This window comes from Pieris rapae, chromosome 13 (genome assembly GCF_905147795.1).
Source record: "Pieris rapae chromosome 13, ilPieRapa1.1, whole genome shotgun sequence".
Taxonomy (NCBI): Eukaryota; Metazoa; Arthropoda; class Insecta; order Lepidoptera; family Pieridae; genus Pieris; species Pieris rapae.
The window spans coordinates 5,459,555-5,472,469 of NC_059521.1; the positions used below are offsets into that span (position 1 = coordinate 5,459,555).

The 12,915-nt window shown below is 31.8% G+C and overlaps 1 protein-coding gene across 4 annotated transcripts in view; it reads right to left on the reverse strand.

Moving 5' to 3' along the window:
• The window catches only part of LOC110998988 (dual specificity tyrosine-phosphorylation-regulated kinase 2), a 120,065-nt gene that overhangs the window by 105,396 nt on the left and 1,754 nt on the right, over positions 1–12,915 (reverse strand). The gene's annotated exons all lie outside the window — the stretch shown is intronic.

A 12,915-nucleotide genomic window follows, 5' to 3' on the forward strand; every position in this document is an offset into this window, starting at 1 on the left:
AATTACACGTGGAATAATCAATAATACATCAATACTCAATAAAGAAACTTGTTAAACTATTTGCTGAATCCATAATTGTATTTATCTAAGCGATATCTAATGGACGTCTGTGCATTAAACACGTGTTTGTACTGTCATAAATTTGTAATATCTAAACCTTGTTGGTTTATGTAGCTGTGATTTATGATAGGCCATGAATTAAAATATATATAGGATAAGATAAGATATATTATATATAAGTATATATATTAATGGTGACATCGTTAAAAATAGCTAGATTGAAAATATCCTTTTGGTTGTGTCGTATTTTATATTTTTATGTTTTTTATCGACCAGGGGCAAATGGGCAGAAGGCAAATCCGATGTTAATTCATACCTCCACATATATATTTACATGGCCAAAAGGCCGTATTATAAATACAAGTAATTGTATGTGCAAAGTCAGTATGTATATTACAATTAACGAGCTGATTGTTACATCAAAACCCTATAACACAGCAGTAGGGAGACTTCCGCCAAAGTATGCCTCCTGTACGTCTTAAAAGTATTGGAGTTTCACCGACGGAAGTGAAAGTTTGGACAAAGTCCGGATTCTTCACACCCTTAATTTACGCCAACACCAAACGTATATTGGTAATACACGCGGAACCCTTACCTGCTTCTGCACCACTGCAAGCCATAACTAAGTATATAATTTCAAAACCAAGATAAGTTAAAAAATAATCATTGAATTTTAGAACAACATCATATATGTATTTCATTATGAGACACACCTCCCAATACGACCGTTATAAAGATTAAACCTTCATCTTCAATTAACATCTTCATGAAAACTAAGACATTGTGATTCATAGCACGTGACGGAAATACTTAAACAGAGGTCTTTGTCCTATAATGGCCTTTAATAGTGCGATATGTATTACAAACGACACTACGACATTTAAATTTTATTTCAAGCTTTAGGTGCTTAGACAAAATTGGCTTTGTGCGGAAACTTTTTGATCTAGAGTGTATTTTTTTCGTTCATTGAACGATTTTATTTGTTTTAAACGTTTAATTCAAACTTCTTAAAATTTAAATGTGTAAAACAAATATCTACGCACTAGCTTAATTCTTAAACACAGCTTACTCGCTCATCAGCTGGCCTGGCCTGAAGTGGGTCACTCGAAAATGAGCTTACTGTAATATGCATTTTGTAGTACTTAACGTTAGACTTTTTAAGCCACTTATCATTTTATTAAAAACAATTTTCACTTTAATATTTGGATGCAACCTAAATGTGAAATGTACCACAGCTCGCATTCGCAAGCGAAAGCAGATAATTTTACAGTAAGCACCGAATATTACTACTTTCTACGTGTTATTATGCTTTTTCCTCTCGCTAAATAGACATTGAGAGCAATTCACAGGTGAACTATTAAATTTTAATTGGGCTTTTTATAATGCATATTTTAGAATACCTTTTTAAATCTACTTTAAATATATACTTTTGTCTACATATAAGACCTCAAGAACTTTTTTTTTCAAGAACTTTAAGAACAATTACTTACAATTTATTATTTAATTCGTGTAATAAGTTTTAACAAACTTATACATAATTGTTTCGTTACCATAAAAAGCTTTCTTTAGATTTCACCTAACTTTAAAATACCTACGGGAACTTTAGATAAGGCCCGGTTGCAAGAGTCACCAAGGATAACACTGTCCCTGCTAATTACCCCATCAAAGCATCACTGTTCTTTCAATCCTGGCACCACTTTGATGCCGGTCTCCTTAGCGGGAATAGCCCATTTACAGTATCTTTGCGTGCAATCGATCCCGACTCTGACCTAGTTACGCACTCGAAGCCTTACCTGCTTACTTTATTACATTTACTCCAATCTATTTACCAAATGGAAAACGGTTTTCCTGTTCCTCATACCGGAGGAAATGTGTATGGCTTTCGTTTTATGGTTTAGTTGAACTTAATTTATAGACTGGCTTTTTTTAAAGATTAGGATTAACACGTTTAATTTAATATAAAAACTATAATTTTCCAAATGAATTCACACCTAATTAAATTCGGTATAACAGAATCCTCAATGCAAAAACATAGAATGCCTGCAGACAAGCAAACCTCGCCGACCGACGAAATTTACATTTAAGAAACAATTGACAACATGTACCATTAAACCTTTGATATTTTTGCCAATATGTTCGATGTCGTTTTTGAATATTGTTTATGCTAGAGTTGTCTGGTAAACTGCTTTTAGCATTAAGACCGCACATCCCTAGTCATATCTTTAATCTCCTATTTTGTGTTATTGTGATGTTAATTAAGGGTTATAATTATTACAAATATAAAAATTTCTACATTCAGTAGAATAATTTTAATTTAACTGATATATCGTCGGATCAAAAAATATATACTAAATTTCGGTCTGTAAATTTATGTTATCAGCGCAAATATCGCTATCTTACACCTCGATAACAAATGTGGGTCGCGAAAATTGAGATTGTTTGTCAAACATTGGTGTTTGTTTAGGCCAATCTTGGTGAGTGGACTTACATTCGTTCATTTACAAATCAAATATCAGAGGTAAAATCATATAGTCAACTGCGAATTGTAATTTTGAAGACACATTTCGCCTGTTACAATGAATTACGTGCATCGTTAAATACAACAGTGAAGTCAATAAAAAGCGGGAGTTATTTATTTAATTATAAGTAATCTAACAGCATATACTTATACATATTATAGACAAAACACTAACACCATACAGAAAGCCAACACAGATTACATAGATAAGCAATATATAGGTAAGTATATATGTGAAACGGAAATCAAGTAAGTAGGTACATTGATCGACAAAGATACATTAAACAACACAATCAGAGTCTTCCCGCTCCTTCAAGTACTACTTCTATATATTTTTTTGAAGTGGAAAGATCAATATCCTCATAATGGGTTAAGGATATAACGGGTTATATCCAACTATAACACGATAAAACCCGAAACATTGGCGAATTATGCAGGTAATTCGAGTTCGTACGAAGCACACGGAACAATTTTGTGTATCTTGTAAGGAGGAGGCATTTTAAAAGAAATTAACGATAGCAAATGGGGGCTATCTATTTATTATTGCTTAGAAAATCAAGAGCCTAGAGCTGCCAAGAAACTATCGAAATCTTTCAATATCTCAATCATACATATATTTAATAATAATCAACACTTCCTCGCAAACTTGAAATAGAATATTCTAAATACACCCATACTTTAAATGGGCATTCACAAGGTAAAATATCTCTCAGCAATGCCGTTACAGTTTTTCACTCGTGATTTGATACATTACTTAATAAGAATAATTGTGTCACTTATAGTTTTCTAAGACCAACCAAAAGACTGTACGCGTATATTAATTCAGACTTACGCAACTATTTAAAAAAAATATAAATCCTAGTACAGACATGTATTGTGTTTACCACCCTTTACGATTTCAAATTGATTCACATTAATTCGGTTCATGTTGGTTGGTAACCGTGTGAATTGGTTCAACAATATTTAATTTTAATACTTTATTGCTTAAGACATTTCGCAATTGGAGCACGGCCAAACTTCTCCCTGGTGCATAGGTGCGATTTATTATAAGGTTACAAATAATATTTTATGTATTGCTATCCGATAAAATGGATCCTTTAAGAAAAGAGGGTAATTTTTAAAAGGCCAGGTACGCACTCGCAAACCCCTGGCATTGAGTATCCAAAGACGGCGGTATCGCTTAAAATTAACCCCTTGTCCCGATGTATAAAATTTGACTAACGAAAAATTCCATCAGGATCAGTCCAGCCGCTTAGGAGTTTAAGCACAACAACAGAAGATTTATATATATAAACGGGTAATCGTAGTCTTTATAGTGGAGGTAATTATAACGTATTCTTAATTTAACTTTCAAAACAAATGCCCAAGTATCTGATTTGAGTGTCAGATATAATACAAACAGCAAGAACGTTATAAAAAATAACCGTTAAGATAAACCCAATATTTATAATGCTATTGACATTTACTAGTCATCAAACAATCTACAAACACAGTACAGTTCCTAAATCCCGACCTCCCACAGCCCCGAAAGTGGGTTAATGCCAAGCCCACACGAGCTGTGATTGACAGACTTTCAATTGTCGTGTTTAGATGTACTTAGAATCACTTTTTATGATAGGCGATTGACCGCGATAAGTAAGAGAAGAATAATGACTATGATATGCGTCAATTTGACCTCTTTTTAGCCGACGTAAAAATCAGCAAGATTTTTTGTGATTCTATTGGCCTAGTAAAAGGCCAGCGTTGAAAGGCCTAAAGGACTTTCAAATAACTCCAATGTATTTGGATTTGTTATCTTTAGGGATGCATTCGATACCGATACCGATATATCGGCGATACTAAGGTTTGCCGATATATCGGTATCGGCGATATTTTAATTGCCGTTACAAAGATACTTTTCAAATTTCGCGCTTTAAAAAAATCTAGTGCGTTGCAAACGAGAAACGAAATATTTAGTTCTCTTTTAACTGCCATCGCGTAGTATTTTTCGATACCAGATTAAATAAAAGACAGATTTATAATCTTATCAAAGTTAATTTTAATTATTAACAGTTATAAATTTTATTTTAATGATTACTCTTAATTCTGAATTTTTAATAACTAAACCTAACATCCTATTCGAAGATTGTTTATATTTTATAAAAATTAAAGACTTACTAAACTTGATAATTGATATATCTTATCCTAATTTAATTTTCATCTAATAAACGTTGGTATCGGTATTGGTATCGGCGATATTTCTATAAGAGTATCGACTTCGGTATCGTATCGGCCAAAAAACGTTTCGATGCATCTCTAGTTATCTTATTAACTTGTTCATACAGAAAAATCGAAGACGAACAAAACATTTGTTTCCCTGTTTTTATTTATATGGTCTATAAAAAACAGAACTACAGAAATATGAAGGTGAGGGTTGTACTTATTTCTATATGAAGTTGATAAATCATCCAGCGAAATAGAAACGGTTTCTAAAGGATTAATAGCAAAAAACATTTGTTTTGTTAAGATTTAAGTTAGATAGTCATGTAGGCTGTAATGACTAAGTAATGTTTCAATCACAATCTCAAATATCGAGGTTTTGAGTACAGATCGGGCAAATCAGGTCACTTTGTATTAGAAAATTAAATTTGTGTTAATGTTAATTTGAGCACGCACCTTTACCTTTAAGTAGGTACCTACCTCAACATTCCCCTTTCTTAATTAGGATAATTCCTGCATTTTGCTCAAAGGCTGGTTTTCTGGATTCAATTGCCAAACAGCTACGATATTGTTACAACATTAACCATGTTGGAAATAATATCATCAGCAGGATTATTTTAATGTACATTGAGTATATTAGAAATATTACCCTCCAGTTGATCGTCAACTGTTACATATCACGATAACACTTTTAAGCAGGGCTTACTATGACCATCCAATGTTATTGATAAACCTTCAACTTTTCGTGCATTGTACAATATTATCACAATTCAAGAAAATTAAAGGTAATTGCTTTTTCTTGTTTGAAATGAAAATGCACTCACCCAGCCACAGATAATTCATTAATATGTTAAGTCACTAACAGATTTTGAGATTTTAAAGTATTAGGACTGACTACGCCTTTGGGTATGTGAAATCCAATACTTTGATGACATACGAAACCACGAAAGTATTACCGCTCAGTCTCAAATCTTAATCTGAGGGTAAAAGTATAAATAATATTTATAAATTAAAAGTGTTTCTTCTGAAATTCACAATTTGGAAGGGCTTTATCAAACAAATAAACAAAGTCATCAATTCCACTTCATTTTATTAGAACGTTGAATTGTAAGTAGGAGCCAATCGCGACTTTTATTTGCATAAAACTTCTGCGGAGTGAGTTCATTGAAAACAAATATTGGTTCCTATCTAAGTTTTTATTGTTTTTCAGTTTCCCGATACTACAGTTTCAAAACCTTCATTGTTAATTCGGATCTGTTTCACCGAATCCATTAAAATTGATTGAATGGTTTACTTTTACGAATATCTTGAATTTTTGTCTCTGTATGATAATATTTCTCAAGTCATCACCATCATCAATGACTATACGGGCCGTCGTGACCCTCTTCAAGTATACTTCGCCATCGCAATCCAGCGCGTGCTTCTTGCGTCCCAACATCGAACAATTCTTGTTTTGATGACCTTGACAACACCAACGCAGCTGGTGTTGTTTGTTGCTACCGTGTTTTACTCTTGCCACCAAGTTCTGAGTTCAGTAAGCACTTTGGGGTTCTATCGTTCTGTCGGTGTAATATTTCTCAAGTAGTCGTTTATAAGCATAGTTTTAAATATAAGATTTTTGATGTTTGACTAATAGCAACATACAGGCTTATACTATATCCTCTCGTCCTTCAAAAATGTTATAAAAAAAAATTCTCAATACAATTACAAATGTTGTACCAAATGACACCTAATACACAACCCACAGCACCTCACATGACCCACAAAATCATGTCCTTCAGTAACGGAATCGATTTTAACAAATGAACGCCGTTATTTTAATGTTAAACGGTCGACCACCTCGTGAACTTTTGTAACCCCGAAAAGTTTCAAATGCTTCAAAACTTTCCGATAACGAAAATACGTGTAAGTCTGACTGACTAGACAGATTAATTTAAGTTTTATGCTAAACGATAGTTTTATGAAAGGTTTGATTTTGGGAACAATTTTAACTTTCAATGCATTTTAGCTAGTTTACTAATCTGATACTGGAATATTGTCAAAATTATATGAACGATACCATAGAAACAACACTATGATTAGGTGAGGTCTTATACCAACATATTATTCCTCTATTCACTGCCACCTCCAACTCAAATAGTTGGAGGTGGCAGTGAATAACAAAAATGCAACAAAAATACTTTTCCATGATACTGATAAATCATTAAAAATAAACAAAAATATTAGTATGACTTGAAATAAGTCCTAAAATCTTAATTATTGTTACACGTGCTTCTTAAAACAATATTGCGGGAAAACGAATTTTACCAGCTATGTTGAGTCACATACATGTTTTCTATAAAAAAATTTAAAGATAATGAAGCGATAATTCCATACTTAATTACCGTTAGCATAATCCTAAAACCTTTAATTAGCGTCATAGCTCGTTACACTAATTGGGTATGGGGCCATCGATCACATCGACCCAATTACACCGAATGGCTCAAGCTCCCAATCTGCTTTTAGCCTACCTAGATACAACTGGCTAGAAATACCACAAGATTAAAGTCTATCCGCGAATAGAGACATTGAATTGTATGAAATAGGCCTCAAAATAATGCAGTCAGTAAACATTTTGAACCTTCATAATTATAATTTTCCACATACAATATTTTTACGAGAATCTTATAAATGAAATACAATCTCTGAATTATAGTGTGTTGCAGAGTTTTATTTTTTACGCGTATTTGTATTCACATCAAGCAAGACTGGTGAATTAATACAAGCAATACCAAGTAGTCAATTATGTAGATAGTTCAGTAACTTCTAGTAAGTAATAAAAATAATAACAGTTTTGCAGACTACTCCTATGGAATATAGTATCAAATTAAAAAAAAACACATTCATTTCTATAATAAAGTCTCGTCCTTGTTAGGCACGAGAGGTATAAAGATATTGTTTAAATAAAGTTGTAAATGACTTAAAGTAAAACACACGTACTCTCTAGAACGGCAAATATTAAAACATATATCGATACCCGTTGTTAACAATAAAATAAATAACATTTTTGTTCCGCGTCATTGGTCAGTTTTGCGTAAGATAGCGAAAATCGATAACGACCGTCCCGTCGCTATGACCCAAATTATCCCACTCCACTTGAGAGCCAATCGACTATTTCTGAACATTATTAATTACTTTTAAAAAAGTCCCGATCTCGATTTAGTAAGACGAAAACTTAGGTAATTTTCGTGAGACGTTTCGAGTTGTGCCGACACTTTTATATCATCAACACTGCTCATCTGTAGCTTTAACAATTATTATCAAGAGTCGTACACTTTTTCACAAATAATGATTTGCGATTTGTTCTCATTGATAAAAACTATGGAAAGAACTTCTTGAATAATCCGTAAAATATTTTTTCCATATGTGAATGCAAAATTGTGAATAGGCTAATTAACTTTATTATTCTTATGATATATTTAGTGAAGTTATTTTAAAGTTATCGTTATTTCATATTTAACATTATAAGAAACAAGTAATTATCAGAATTTTCTAAAAGAACAGACAATGTCGTGAGATATATTGCGGGATCAGGGCGAAAGATCATTGTAAAGATAACATTTTTACCATTTTATTGTACGAGTTAATGCATTTTATCTTGCACACATGTTATTCTTGGAAATTATACAGAAGAACTTGTTGTTTGGGCATCAAAAACTGCTAAATTTAATATTTGTATATTATAAAATGACTTATATTTAAGAATTTCATAATTAATTAAAATGGGTTTTGTTTTAATAATACGTTAAATCTTCTACCAGATTACGCAGCTATCACATTTGGTTTGTAGCAGTGAAGTTAACTATTGAAAAAAAAGTAAAATATTGAACAAAAATATGTAATTCGCATTTACCACATCTGCTACATCAAATTAACCAATAATGTATCTAGTCTATATCTATAAATATTCTTAGAAACGTTAATCAAACTTAAATATAGTTTCAACAGTTTTCTGTATATTTGAGATATTTGACAGCGCTAAGGACTAAGCTTGTGACTGAGTTATGTATTTTAATATGGTTGTTTAGGCATAAAAATTAAATTTAATGCAAAATTCAAATCTTCTTGTTTACATTACCCATATACGATAAAACTGTAAATTTCATGCAATTTCAATCGCTCTAAATACATACATTGTACAATCTGCACAATTTAATATTCATATTATATCACGTGTATAAAATTTACTCGAATATAGGTCAAAACACCGAACAATACGTATGAAATTTCCATAAAAGAATTTTAATTTGTGATTAAAATTCTGGCGCACGCAATTTAACAGTTTCATCATGCAAGTTTGGATAATTCAGGTTAAACTGAATACATAATATATGCTGTCTTTTCAAGTACAGTATATTTTTTTAACGAATTTGAATATGCTTACAACAAGTATGTTTTGATTGTGTCATACTAGGGCACCGTATATATATATATTTGACAATTCACTTTAACAGAATAAAAATCATTTTTTCTCATTGTCTAAGCTACACATAACATTTACAATCCATTTAATAAAGCACAAAATATGTTGGAAACCCATATTTCAGTATCGCTTAACAGGCTTTATAACGATAAAAAAATATTAATAATAAAATAAACTTCACAAAATAATTTGACACAAATAGAAAGGTAATTAGAAGTACACTGATAAGAAATTAGTTTAGTTCAACAACCTGTTATCTATTCATAAGTAAGTCACATTATATAAAGCTAAAGTTTGCGAAACTATTATTTAGCTAAAATCCATAAACAAAGATTTGTTTAAGGTGTTATCAAACATGTCACAGTTTCCATGGCAATCAGCAATTGACGTAGAATTATAGCCTATGCACTCTCTACTTTTCCATATTTAAAACCGGAAAATGACTTCTTAAAAAAATAGATTTTTACGAATATGATGCTTCAAGGGATGTGCATGGACATAATTTTGTTTATAGCTCAGGGGGCAAACGAGCCTACAGGACGCGGAAATAGGGCAGGTATAGTATGCCATGGATCTATTTTAGTGGGTGTGTTACCAGACTTTCAGTGAGTAATGTTCTTTTAAAAAATTGAAGGTTTCCCAGGGAAGACGTCCAGCGGTAGTCAATTTCACAGTTGGCTTGTCCACAAAAGAAAGTGTCTTATAAAGTGGACCGTGGAAGACTTCCAGCCATAAAGGTGATGCGGACGAAATTTTATTATATCCAATTTCTACGAAAATTGCTTTTTTGAGCATTTCACTAAGTTCTGAAACTATTAATAGTCCAAAAATCCGCTATATGTAGCTTATAAAAATTCCTTAGTACCTAACTATGTGTAAAATACCAAGAATTATACGTATTTTTTTATATTCATTTCACACAAGAAAATAAAACCTTTATAGTAGAAGTTGTGGAATATTTTTACTGCTGTATGTTAGATGAGGCCTTAAGTACTTAAATACAGGAAAATATCCCATTTGTGCATAATTATTGTCGTTAGTCGAGTTTGAACGATTGTTTCCGCGGTGGTAATGAGTGCTTTTATGTCATTAATGAATTGTTTATCAAATGCCAGAAGAGAAATTATACAAAAATATATTAACAATAATTCTAAGACTTAAACAATTTTCTATATGTTTGTTTTCCTTTTATTTGTGTTGCTAATTATCTAACCTTTTTAATAGGTGCCAGATTAAATGGGCTATTAAAAATATATTTTTAATAACCCATTTAATCTTAAGACTTTGAATCATATTGAATTTCTGCTTTACATGCGGTATAAACATGTCAAAAAAAAGACAATTTTTTGTCAAAATATTTTTCAGAGCAGGTACCGAGAAATCTGGATCATAGTAAAGAAACCCGAAACGTCCCAAACCGGCTGCAACAAAAGGTTTTCTATCTCTCTCATTCAGAGTGAACAGAAAAGAGACAGGTACATTCACCAGCTTGCAAACATGTGTTAGCCAGTTTTTGTGTCAGCAGGTCATTTTAAAAGTACAGTTTTGAAGTTTAATCGAGAATTGATTCTGCAAACGAAAAATTCAGCCCGAAATTATGTTGAACATATGTGATATTATGCTGCACGCCAACTTTATACCTGACAATTCTCCAATTTCTGAATTCTTGAAGATAAATAAACTTCATACACTTTCTGCAATATAATCTCTACAAAAAATATGGTCCAATATTAGCATAAAAAAGTTTTAGAATTCTATACTTGTTTTTGGGTCGGGTTTTCATGGAAACTAAAATACACTTTAAGGTTGATTTAGTTGCAGAGTTATAACTAAATATATCATATCTAGAATAAAATGAAACTTCATACAAAAATGTTGTATATACTTTCGATTTGTAATTTTCTAAGTTGCAACCTCCATCATATAAATCTACCAAGGTCTAGATAAACTCAGTCAAAATTACCTAACGTTTTAAACGATGCACAATAGTCCGGGCCGCAAACCTCCACGTTGGTTTAAATCCGCTATTGAATAAACTTCAAAAGATCGGTTTAACTCGGATTTATTTAAACCCTTTGATGTGCTTCTATGGACCATTGAGCCGGTGTGATTCTAATTGAATAGTCGTTAGAATTCTTTTAGTCATATATCACACATTCTAAAGTGAAAATTATACTTATTATACTGTAACTCTGTCTCATATTAAATAGGTCTCACCATCACATATAACATTATATATTTACATAATAAAAAAAAACTTTCCATTGTCCTAAACCAAAATTTGTTCAGTATTCGATAGTACGAATAAAAACCTGCATCGTTTAGACCTATCTTTAATCTGTGTGAGTGAAAACACATAGACGCCATATTTCTACGTAATTTGCATTTTACTTTGTCAAACACCGCTTAAAGTATTTAAATAGACCACAGACGTTATAAAGAAGTCAAGTTTCTCAAGCAGCCTGAACAGTAACCGGTTTAAAAAGAAACTACCGCTACTTACCGTCGCCGAAGAAATGTACTAAACATTAAATTATCACAAGGGAATAAAGCGGTTGCGTACAGGTAAAAAGGCTTAGTTTACTGTAGCAATACCATGGTAATGACGTCTTTATTATCGCTAATTATTCAATAAATAATTAAGTATAACTCTAACCACATATATTTTATTCCAAACAAAGTTTACGGGGGGCAACTTCCACCGTGGACTTCGCAACATATGGAACATTTTGCTTTGCTACCCTATTGGGACTGCTTTTCCGAAATAAAGATTTAATTGCTAAATGAAACTTAATTTTGTTTTTTTTTTTAATTTTTCACTCCATAATACCCTTTCTAAGTGCATTCCATCAAATAAATTACTCAAATTGAGTAAAGCCGTTCGAGTTTTGCGCTTAGCAACATAATTTGCGAATGATTTTATTTATATGATAGATATGTATCAAACAAAATTTTTCGTCGATAATAACCATTAGTTAAACGCAATTCTTTTAAAGACAAAGAAATTATTAACTACGTTTTTTTGTTTCAATAATTTATGTCGACCTTATTAAACAAGCGTCGATTGACGTGTGGAAAAATTACTGATTATCTTATCGAGTTGCATTATCAGATGACATCCAAGTAGGGCTCACTTGTGTAAACAAAGTTATAATTTAACAAATTAATTTTAAAAGTATACGATTACTATAAAGCTGAACATATTTTTCCGCAGTGACAACTATTGCAAAACTAATTGTTTTTTGCTTAAAGCAAAATTAACACCCACTCCACTAAGTTTGTCAGTTGATATAAATATTGGTTAAAAATTATTGCATTTGTATAATAAATAACTGAGGCAAACTTATGGATATTCCCTAAGGTGAAACAAAGGATCAAATCTCTTGGTTGAGTAGACACATCAGTGTTATATGGGCGATTCTAGTTCATTAACACTTATATATAACGCGCGAATTGACAGTCGCGATGAATTGAATTTACATTTTTTAATTTAGCCTGTTAATGCCCAGTGCTGGACGACAATCTTTCCTCCTAAATTGACAGTACGAACAATACTTATCCCATTGATTTCAATGAATTAAATTTCTTCTGGACACCTGCACTAAATCAGATTTTAAGTTTATTCATAATTCAACGATCAAGTAAACCAACCAATTGTATGCTTATAGGTCAACTT